The sequence below is a fragment of the Poromitra crassiceps genome, assembly GCF_964638095.1.
Source record: "Poromitra crassiceps genome assembly, chromosome: 6".
Taxonomy (NCBI): Eukaryota; Metazoa; Chordata; class Actinopteri; order Beryciformes; family Melamphaidae; genus Poromitra; species Poromitra crassiceps.
In genome coordinates, this window is record NC_139627.1 from 58,193,622 (window position 1) to 58,204,703 (window position 11,082).

The window sequence follows — 11,082 nt, forward strand, 5'->3', positions numbered from 1 at the left end:
GGCTTCATGCGCCAGTCAGCAACCTCCATCCGAATGCAAGGGTGGGCGTGGCACGTCCCCTATCCAGTTATTTTAATACATCCATGGGTAATGTTAATGTAGGGTACCCCTGAGGGCACATACATGCCGCTCTCCTTTCCATTAGTGCCCTACTGTCACTGTTGAAGAATTTTAAGAATATCATTAATACCATGAATTTTATTTGATTCATATTTTATAAGATTATATATATATAAAATCCCCCATCTCTTCTAAAAAATAAGGCAGGCTCATCCTCCCTTCCATACATTAATAACCTCCCCTGACACATATACTTATTTTCAATTTTATGACTAAGCATGACTGAGGCCCGTCCATATATTCCCCTGCATTTGGCGAGTTTGTCTATCTATGGACTACCAGGACAGCACATGGACCACAGACTCGCTGCTACCGCTGCTGCCTGCCCCAGCCTGCTTTTGCTGCTGCAACGTTCCTCCGCCGTGGGTGAATTCCTGTCACAACAACACAACAGTCAAGTGTGTGGAGACAACACTAAAAAGCATGCTCCAAGAGGGACCGCTCACGACCAGCTCTCTACTCTAAGTAGGCTATGGCTATGCTTTTTCCTTCTCTGTCCTACACGCATGTCTACTTCAGTCTCACATGACAACATACGTCTGCACGCTGGAAATCAGACCTGAGAGTAGATTATATAGCCGAGTGCGGCCAATCAGCGTGCAGGCGCTATTGTACCCAGGTGGTGCTAGTTAGTGTATAACTCCACCAATATTAAATTTGGTTCTACTATAATTTCGTTCCCTGAATTCCAGATATATGTATTTAGTTGCTAACATGTTGTAAAAATTGTCTTTAGGTCATGCTCTAACATTGTGCCAATGCTCATGCTTTTATCATCAAAGGCACAATTCCCTCAAATATTGCACATATCTGCATGCCGGGGTTAACCGGCATATATTTTGATCAAATGCATTTTAGGTAAGAATACATTTTAGAGACAGAAATAAAAAGATTTGCATGGCATCAAATGCATTTTCAAAATGTATTTTGAAGATCCCATCTATTCTAAATGTATTTGAAATGCATTGTGGCAAAAATAAGTAATGTAAAATATATTTTGTTTCCATATGGGAGACATGTTGAGATGGGAATCGTTCTCCATGTGTGAATGTCTGTAACTTTTACTAAGATCTTCCAATGGATTCCTTCAACTCAGGTAAACTGTTGGTGTTTAGCTTAGTTTTGTTTTGTATGAATGTATTCAATACTACATCTCCAAATATATACGCTTTATTGTAACATGTTGACAGAAAATAAATAATATCAAACATGAATATTTGTTAAAACTATGGACCAACAAAACATACAGACACAAAGTAATAATGAATGATACACTCACTATGAAACTGTGATGCACAGTCAGTTTTAAAGACATGTTGCATATCAGGGATTGACTGATATGGGGTATTCGAGGCCGATACAGATATTTTTCAGTATGTTTATATCTCAGTACCTTTAAGGGTTAATATGACAATTTTGGAAGTTGAGAAAAAAATTTAGTCGGTCAAAGTAACTATTTAAATCACCCCTGTGTGCTCAGTTTATCAAAAATAACTCTTATTTACAATTTTGATTTTCGTTTCGGAGATTTCTAACCTCGCGTCACCAGGCTCTTCTCGGCGACAAAGAGGAGATTTCCTGTGCGGGGCCTTTGACAGAGAGAGAGAGAGAGAGACAACTCTCTCTGCATTTCACTTGAATCCATTCCCAACACATACAACACCCCCGCTGCTGTCACTTCCTGAAACTCTTCGCTCTTAAATGTTAATATACTTGGCCAATACGTATCTATCATACAAAATAAAGCAAGTGGCCAAACGGTAATGTCTTCATTTAATGTAGAACGCAAAACATCGTTAAACCCACATTCCTGTGATAAAGTTAGCGTTTGAGTCGGCTTTAAAACGGAGGGTGGAGGTGGGAGGGACTATTTTATTTCGTGGAAGACTGATTTACAGTAAGAATAACAGACATTTAGCCATTTAGATTGCTTTATTTATTATACATGGAAATATAAATGACTGGTCTTATTGTTTTGTTGGCAAGTGACCATGGTATAAGCGGGTTAATGCACTTCGAGGTGTACATTATCACTTTTTAAGGGACTTCGCAGAGGCAACCGTCCGAGGCGAGGTTCACGCCTCTCGCGTCGTCCCTTAAAAAGTGATAATGTACACCTCGTCGTGCATTAACCCTTACATATCAGCCACTGCAGCCACCTGATTAAACTTAATGTCACAGTGCCATCTAGTGGGAAAACGGTACATTTGGAAATAAATGTAAAATATTTCTTGTTTCTTTTAATTTTTAGAATAAGAAGTTGATTTTCTATATTTTGTTCTTTCCCTTAAAGTTTAAACCATTGTTGTAGTATTTTCATCAGTGACCATGTGGCTACTTTGTCTGAATGAAGGCAACATGTATCTCTTTGAGGATGATGTCCTTATAACTGACATGTGCTGTTGCTGTGCTGTTAACAATTGACCAATTAACAATCACCCTCATCCAATTCCTTCCTTTCTTCCCTCCTTCCCTCCTTTCTTTCCTTTTCTTTTTTTGCATGTTTTTTTAGCAGAGGCTTCCTATCTGGAGGAAAGCCCATGGGAGCACGGGGAGAACATGCAAACTCCACACAGAAAGGCCCTTTTTGACGACCCCACCTGCATGGCAGTAGGCCCTGAGGACATGGGGATGGTCACATGACTGGTCACATGACCGCTAGAGGCCACTTAACGTTGAAACGGCTGCTTGTACAAACAATGTTGTGGGTCGTATCCAGTTGGAGGGCAGGCTGCTCCCCGTGTTCATGTGGGTTTCCTCCCACCACCAAAAAAGACATGTATGTTAGGGTTAATACTCCAGTCAGTGCCCCTGACCAAGGCAATGGCAAAAATAAGTTGGTCCCCTGGGCACTGCACTGCGGCTGCTCACTGCTCCTAGCTCTAGGAAGGTTCCTAGTAGAGGATGGGTCAAATGCAGAGGATGAATTTCCCCATGGGGATAAATAAAGGATAACTTAATTGTTTCTTAAAGACTTCCATGATGTTTATATAGCACGTCCAAGTCCTTTATATATAATCAAAAGAACAAGGGAAATCACGTTTTCAAATCAAATGGATGCACAAATACAGGCACAAATGCACAAATGCAGGCACACTCAGCTGGCACGGTGAAGCTGGCCAAAGACCACTGGCTGTCCACGTACTGACCAATGACAGGGCCCACCTTCCCAACACGAGCCAATGCAGAGCGTCGGTTCAGTTTGGTGTCTTTCAGTGCAAAGATGTGCACTGTGCCCTTGTCACTGGAGGCGCACAGGAAGGAGGAGTCATGGCTGAAGTGGATGCAGTAGAGAGTAGCCGGGTCAGTTCCCCTGCGTAGCTCCACCAGCTTGTCTCGACTTGTTGTGTCAAACAGGCGGATGAGGGTTCCTTTGCGGGAGGCCGATGCTGCCACACTCCCAGGTTGGTTCAGCGACACGCAGGCTATCTCACTCTGGTGTGCGTTGATGGTGAATGGGGCAGAGGATGTGCCAGGCTTGGCGTTGGACAAATCAACCAGCTGCAAGCTGCCACATTTGTGACCGGGAAAGACGAGCTGCTCTTTCTCCAGACTAGGACACACATCACACAGTCCTTTGGGGTTGTCTCTGGTGTCAAACTCAAACAGTTTCACGGGGCTGTCTGGAAAGCTGTACACATAGATCCTGTTTTTTAAAACAATGATAATCTTGTCATGCCTCATACGGACAGCTAGAACAGGCTTGGTGAAGGTAAACTCCAGCACCAGCTTGTCCTTAGGATCCCGTGCCTCCCGGGCATCATCCCAGACCAGCACAGATATCTCGGAGAACTTGGGATTGACTCCACCTCCAACTACAGCCAACAGGTTGGATCAATGCAGCATGGAGCACTGGGCAACACTGCCCACCTGCTCGTGGTCTAGGTGTCCTTTCTCCATCAGGGGTTCCACATTGTAGATCCTGACCCCAGTCTCCATGGCACAACAGAAACAACTCTGGTCCTGGTTGAACTGCAGACTGTTGACTCCTCTCTGGTGAGCCATGGCTACGAAACCGCTGTGCTGATATTGGCAAACTACAGCTTCAATGGGATCATAAGGACCCTTGACTTCTTCCCTCTGATCCTGAGATTTGTGACAAACATGAATATATGATGTAGGGCGACCTTTCAGAGGGTTGTCTTTGTCACCACATCAATTTTGTCGGTTAGGAAAAGTCTCAGAAATTTCCCCAGAGGAATCCTGACCTGAACTTCACTTTCCCCGTGTTGAATTTTGCCTTCCCCAAATAGCAGCCTCATCGCCATTTATGACATCACTGATGATGTCATGTCATCAGTGATGTCACTCAAACAATTGTGACGTCATCGGTAGGGATGGGACTCGATACCCGGGTCCGTAAGGACCCGGGTATCGATAAGCCGAAACCCGAAAATCAATAAGGTCCGACCTTATCGATACTGTTATCGAGTAGTGGCCGCTGCGCTGTGCTGCTGGTCTGCTGCGCCTAGTGTTTCCCCTCTCTGATCTGTGCGCTGGATTCGCTGTGAAGCGCCCTGTCACTGACTCAGTCAAGCCTGTGTGCTGCCGTGTCGCGCACGTGAGTGACTGTAATACAACTTTTAATTCGATTAAGGATTGAATCACGTGCATCAGGCGTGATGCGACACGCCCCCTTTTCACTGCTCCTTTGATCATTCATTTGGTTGCGATTGCGAACACAGACACAGGAGGAAATGAAGCGACAGGATGGCTGAACGTCTGAAACGCTCAAAAGCTTGGCTTCACTTCACCAAAGTGAAAGACAAGCCTTTAGCCAAATGCCAAATCTGTGACAAGCTGATTGCTTGTAAGGGTGGAAACACATCCTCCATGAATAAGCACCTTCGTTTGCCAACAAATAAAAGCGAAACCTTTGACTGTCTTCGCAAGGAAACCCCGTCTGCTCCAATCGCATCATCATCATCCACCCAAGGTATGCATTGTCCACGCCTCCACGGCAAATCCCATTCGTTGACATAATCCACTTGATAAAATAATCCCAAAATATGCGCTCCCAGGCAGTGATGAAAGTTCCTTGTGCCATGCGTCCTGCTCTGTGACAACTCATGACATGTAGCCTACCGTTGTCCCACCATTAGGAGGGCAAGCGGCAATGTAGCCTAATACTGTAGGTGAAAGTGGGTATAGAGCATTGATTGTATATATTAGGTATAGAGGCTATTCTACCCAGTGTGGATATTCAATGTGTATTCCGTAAAAATATAAAAATAAAAAATAAGCCCAAATAGTTTGCAGTCCACAATAAATGTGTTTTCACAGCAATATAAAATTGAGAGAGGGAATTATGACCTGTTTAACTCCTAACAGCTTGTTATAGACTATACAAAATACTAATGCCAAGATTTTTGTTTCAATCAAAGCAAATATTTAAATGAGAATACAACCATTAATTTTATAATAATTTGAATGGGGCCTACCCACTATTTGCATGTCATGACTCATGTGGGCCCTATTCCTTTTCAAATAAATGCACAGCAACAGCATCAGCAGTTTTTGTTTATTGGAGACAAGGCTAATCCTTCTGTTCAGAAATGAAACAGTCACAGACTCACAGTTAAGCAATAAAAAAAACAGTTCTGTAAAAAAAAAATGTCGTCATGTCTTTCCACCAAATAATACAAAAGAAAAGTATCGATAGTGGACCCGATAAGGACCCGGTTCGTTAAGCAGACTCGAAAATGGTATCAATATCAATAAAAATTAACGAGTCTTATCCCTAGTCATCGGTGATTATGTCATCAGTGATGTCAAGCAATTGTGGTCATCAGCACCCCTGGCCACCAGAGACCGATGACTCTGTTCCTCTTCATGTGTTCTTACTTCTGTCTACTCCAGTTTAATCAAAGACCTTTCATTGCTAAGACCTGACAGTCAATAGATTGTTACATTGCAACATCAGCACCAGTGGCCAAGCCCACCCCCTTTCCCAGGAAGGTGCAGAAGTCTTTGTTTAAAGGAGGACTAACCCCCTAGATATGTATCAGAACAGTGATTTGAAAATACCTATGGAAAAAACCAAGAAATGCCATATGCTCTTGTCTATACTAGACTCTTTGGCTGTGTTCAAGTGAAGATTTTTTTTCGGAAATCGACGCCATTACAGTTTGCCTACTGCCTCAAAAATAATTTATTTGAGAGGGGCAATATCTTTATAAATATCAACAACTAGCCAATGCTGGTGGCCTGTTTGGAAACAGCTTTGCTCAAAATGGTTGAAAGTTATATCAATTTGGTAATTCAGTGGCGAACTAGAAATTTAATTATTTTTCTGCATGTATCTCTATGGCAGCGTGTCTAACTACGTTACGAGAGCAAAGTGACGTGGGCTCGTTACCGCAGCACACCGCACAATAGGACAAACCTCTTGCTCTGGGGTAACACAATGCGAGATTTCTCCACGTAATTCCCTTGTCTAACTAGAGATAAACCGTGCAATGAAATCCGTTTTTAATTTGCGTTTTGGGGCTTTTCGTGATTCTTGTTGAAAGTTACAGAACCTCTGATTTTGCCTCTCAGGGCGCAGGCAGTGCAGGGCAGAGCTCTTCTCCTCCTCACAGACTGTTCCCATGCAAATCCCCCCGAGGAGCACACACACACTCAGACAGAGCCAGTCGCTCTGCTCTGCTGACTTCATTTCCTGAAAAGTTGGCGTTGCTTGTACACAGTGACGATATTATATTAGCCGATATGTTTAGAGACACGTTGTCACGTCGTAGTATAGCGTTATATTTTACATATGCGCTAAACTGCCATGAGATTTGTTTGCGGAAATGTCAGACTGTGCTCTCTCTGCTCTGGCCGAGAGCCCAGCTGCTGCTGCGCGCGCCCCCGGAGCTTGGGGCTAGTGCATGAGGTTTACAGTACGACTCTCTCCCGCCTACCTGGGCTGGAGACAGTGCTTCCAACTCGGACTGATAATATAAACATCATCATTCGAGCTTATCCAGGTAAGATATTAATAAAGTAGTGACACATTCAGCGGGAAACTAACTATAATTAAGACATGTGCCAACTTTGACGACGTTTGGTTCAGTATTTTAAGAGCAAACAGATTTTTTTTTACTTCAGTTAGAGCCCTCTGGAGCCTGATACTAAGTGAGGTTTTTCCATCTTGCCTAGTTGTATAGGCTTTGGAGATGCACCAGATGCACGCGCTAAACCCACCGTGACGTCAGGTTGTACCAAATATCCCATTCATTTGAGAAAAAAAAAAAAAGCAGTGTTCCACCCTTAGAGGGCGCTTATGCCAGATATGCTGCTGAAAAATGATACAAATGGTCAAATTGCAACAGTTTGGTGTCAAATGTGGAAATTTTGACCAGAATTCTTCACACATCACCCCCAAAGTCATATTGGTTAAAAGCTGAAAAAAAGTGTTTTGGGGTTAGTGCTCCTTTAAGCTGTAATTCCTCGAATGGCCACTTGGGGGAAGGGGCAGTATAGGCAGATCTCCCCTTGTTAAAATGGCCGTCTTTGTAACAGGATTAAACATTTTTCCAGTTAGGGGGCGAAACACGGTTTTGGTCTATATAGCTAATTTCACCTTTTCATAACAACTGTATAGATTATAGCAAAGGGGATGATTGACATATCGCCTGTCCAGTGATCACGCAGCTTGCCGATCACGGACCAATAGCAGGCGGAGCTGCGGCTCTGGGAAACTCCCATCTCACGTGAGGTCCGGAAGGACTCAACCCATTCCCTCCCACGTGCTGACGAAAAATCAAGATGGTGACGGCCAACGTTTGAACTCTGCTAGGTAGAAGAAATTCAATTGGATAGCTATGTCCATATTATTTATGTCAATGATCAGCAGACAGCAACTCCACCATTTTGGAGAGACTAGGCTACCTCTGATTGGCAGTAATGGTTCTTCTGATGGGCATTCTGCTGATGACTGCTTTGTTGCAATTTAAACCCAGGGTTTAAAGCTAAAGAAAATCTTCTGACTGACATTTTTTCCAGGCAGATTGTAAAAGTGCAGGCTTTTTAGAGTGTCCGCTTTCCCCCCACCATGTGGTCACTTTCTACGGCAGCATAGAGCTGCCACACTGGGAAAATACAATATGCTCAGTATCTCATTATAATGGGAAACTTTTCTTGTTATAACGAGGTATGAACTTTTCTCAAAAGGATAATAAAAAAGGTCTGTGTGTGTGTGTGTGTGTGTGTGTGTGTGTGTGTGTGTGTGTGTGTGTGTGTGTGTGTGTGTGTGTGTGTGTGTGTGTGTGTGTGTGTGTGTGTGTGTGTGATACAGAGTTACTGATACATTGGTGATATTGATCCCTGATCACTGAACTTCCCTCTGGCTGCTTTAGATCCTCTAAAGAGACATTGAGAGCCATTCTACCAGCGGCAAAAGCTGAGGAACTTGATGAGGCCTGGGGCCCTATCTTCCCAAAAGTGCTAATTTAGCGTTTGTGCTCGTTTAACGCCGTGCACAATGCAAATCTGGGGCGGAGACAAGAGCATGCCTGTGATAATTGTACTGGGCATAGGCTGCCACATGCCAAAGCAGGCGTTTCAGCGCTAAAATGTGGGGATGGATGGCATTATCCTATCATCAGCAGCGCGCAATTACTTTGCGCTAAGAGCTTTGAAGAGGACCGTTTACGCGCAAATACCTCGCTGCGCTGGGAGTGCATCGTAATCTCCGTGCAGCGCAGCGCATTGCAAAAAATAATTTCTTTTGGATGTCATTACGCACAGCCTTGCCACACCAATACATCAAATTATGCTGCTAAAATTAGGTATTAGCAAATAATTCAGTGAGGCAATCAACTATAACTCACTGAGAAACTTTGATCACATCGCAAAGAGGGAAATTAATTGAGAAAACTTGTTGGACAATGGCCATAGGCTATTTACCTTCATGAGCCGGAGGGTCGTTGGCACCACAGTAGAGAGCTGCGCGGGCCTGAAATTTCGGCCCGAGCCCTCCCCGGCCCGTGACATGCAGACCCGTGCCCGGTCCGGCCCGGACAGAGTGTGAGCAGGAAGGCTGACATGGTGACATGGTGAGAGTGTGAGCAGGAAGGCTGACATGGTGACATGGTTAGAGTGTGAGCAGGAAGGCTGACATGGTGACATGGTGAGAGTGTGAGCAGGAAGGCTGCCCTGGGTACATGGTTAGAGTGTGAGCAGGAAGGCTGACATGGTGACATGGTGAGAGTGTGAGCAGGAAGGCTGACATGGTGACATGGTTAGAGTGTGAGCAGGAAGGCTGACATGGTGACATGGTTAGAGTGTGAGCAGGAAGGCTGACATGGTGACATGGTTAGAGTGTGAGCAGGAAGGCTCACATGGTGACATGGTGAGAGTGTGAGCAGGAAGGCTGACATGGTGACATGGTGAGAGCGTGAGCAGGAAGGCTCACATGGTGACATGGTGAGAGCGTGAGCAGGAAGGCTGACATGGTGACATGGTGAGAGCGTGAGCAGGAAGGCTGACATGGTGACATGGTGACATGGTGATATGGTGACATGGTGAGAGCGTGAGCAGGAAGGCTGACCTGGTGACATGGTGACATGGTGACATGGTGATATGGTGAGAGCGTGAGCAGGAAGGCTGCCCTGCGATGCACTGGCCCAGACCTTCCTCCAAATCTCACTAGCTCTGTTCCCAAGGACGGATTAGGAATGCCGAGGTCCTGCATGGGCACAAACACTTGGAGGCCCCCCTACATGCCGAGGTCCTGCATGGGCACAAACACTTGGAGGCCCCCCTATATGGTACTTATATGATGGCCATCCCCAGGCTCATTTATGTCTCAAACTGTTGCAGCCATTTTTTAGTTGATGCCATTTTGTTACACAGAGTTGGTGCAAGATTGATAAAAAAAAGGTCAAGAATCCCTCCAAATACACCAAGACATTGAGGAAAACCATAGAAGAATTAATGCTGTGATTTTTGGTATCAATATCTTTTGACATTTGGAGATTTCTGTAAGAATTGCATTTTTCGGCAATTGGGTAGCGAGCAGCATACCCAATTTATGCAATTCCAAGACTGTTTAGGGGAAGTGGGCATGTCTGTAAAGTGGGAACTCGTGGGTAACCATAACCATTCTCACTCAGATGTCTTGAGAAGGGGGTCATCTCGCCATTCCGAAGTGTCGGCATTCCGATCATTGACTTCTATGCTTTCGGAGAGGCGGCCCTTTTTATCTCCAAAAAAGGTTTTGCCATTGCGAAAGATATTAGGTCCGCCTTTCCGACATAGCATCTTGAGTTATTTAGCCTACAGAGGTGGGAAAGGTTAGGTTTAGGCGTGGGGGGTGGCAGAGGTTAGGTTTAGGGTCTGCAGGAGGTTAGGTTTAGGCATGGGGGGTGGGAGAGGTTAGGTTTAGACGTGGGGGCTGGGAGAGGTTAGCTCCAGCCGGTCCCCTGGGTTAGGGTTAGGGTTCTTTCGCAATGGCGAGACAGATCTCCATTCCGACAATTCTTTCCGAAATTTCGGAGTGCCGACATTTCGGAATGCCGAGGTGTCCCCCTTGAGAAGAGAGCCCTTTGAAAATGGCCATGCCCATGCCAACATTTTACCTACATTTGGAGCGTAATTTAGCCACCTTAGCTTCCCGACAAGCCAGCATGACATGCTTAATAGGGATAGCTCACTACAGCCTGCGAAAGACAGAAAAAGCAGGATGAGACGACAGTTGGTGGGGTTTCCGAGGCCCCTACAGGTCAGAGGTCCCCGGTCACTGGCCCAATCGGCCCGGTGTGTGTGTGTGTGTGTGTGTGTGTGTGTGTGTGTGTGTGTGTGTGTGTGTGTGTGTGTGTGTGTGTGTGTGTGTGTGTGTGTGTGTGTGTGTGTGTGTGTGTGCGCGTGCGTGAGAGACAGGTTTTGGAGAGGGACATCCATGCCATGCGTAATGTATCCAAGTCAGGATTTCCAGAATACTGGTGCGCTCACAGGCGCAGTGGGTTTTTTAGGGCT

At 45.1% G+C, this 11,082-nt stretch overlaps 1 pseudogene across 1 annotated transcript; it reads right to left on the minus strand.

The window, feature by feature from the left end:
- Nucleotides 1–395: 395 nt before the first annotated feature.
- On the minus strand, nucleotides 396–4,125 carry LOC310777991 (WD repeat domain phosphoinositide-interacting protein 4 pseudogene; annotated as a pseudogene). The gene is made up of 2 exons: nucleotides 3,190–4,125; nucleotides 396–494 (listed from the first exon to the last, which is right to left on the minus strand). The product of its transcript is annotated as a WD repeat domain phosphoinositide-interacting protein 4 pseudogene (transcript).
- Between the last annotated feature and the right edge of the window lie 6,957 nt (nucleotides 4,126–11,082).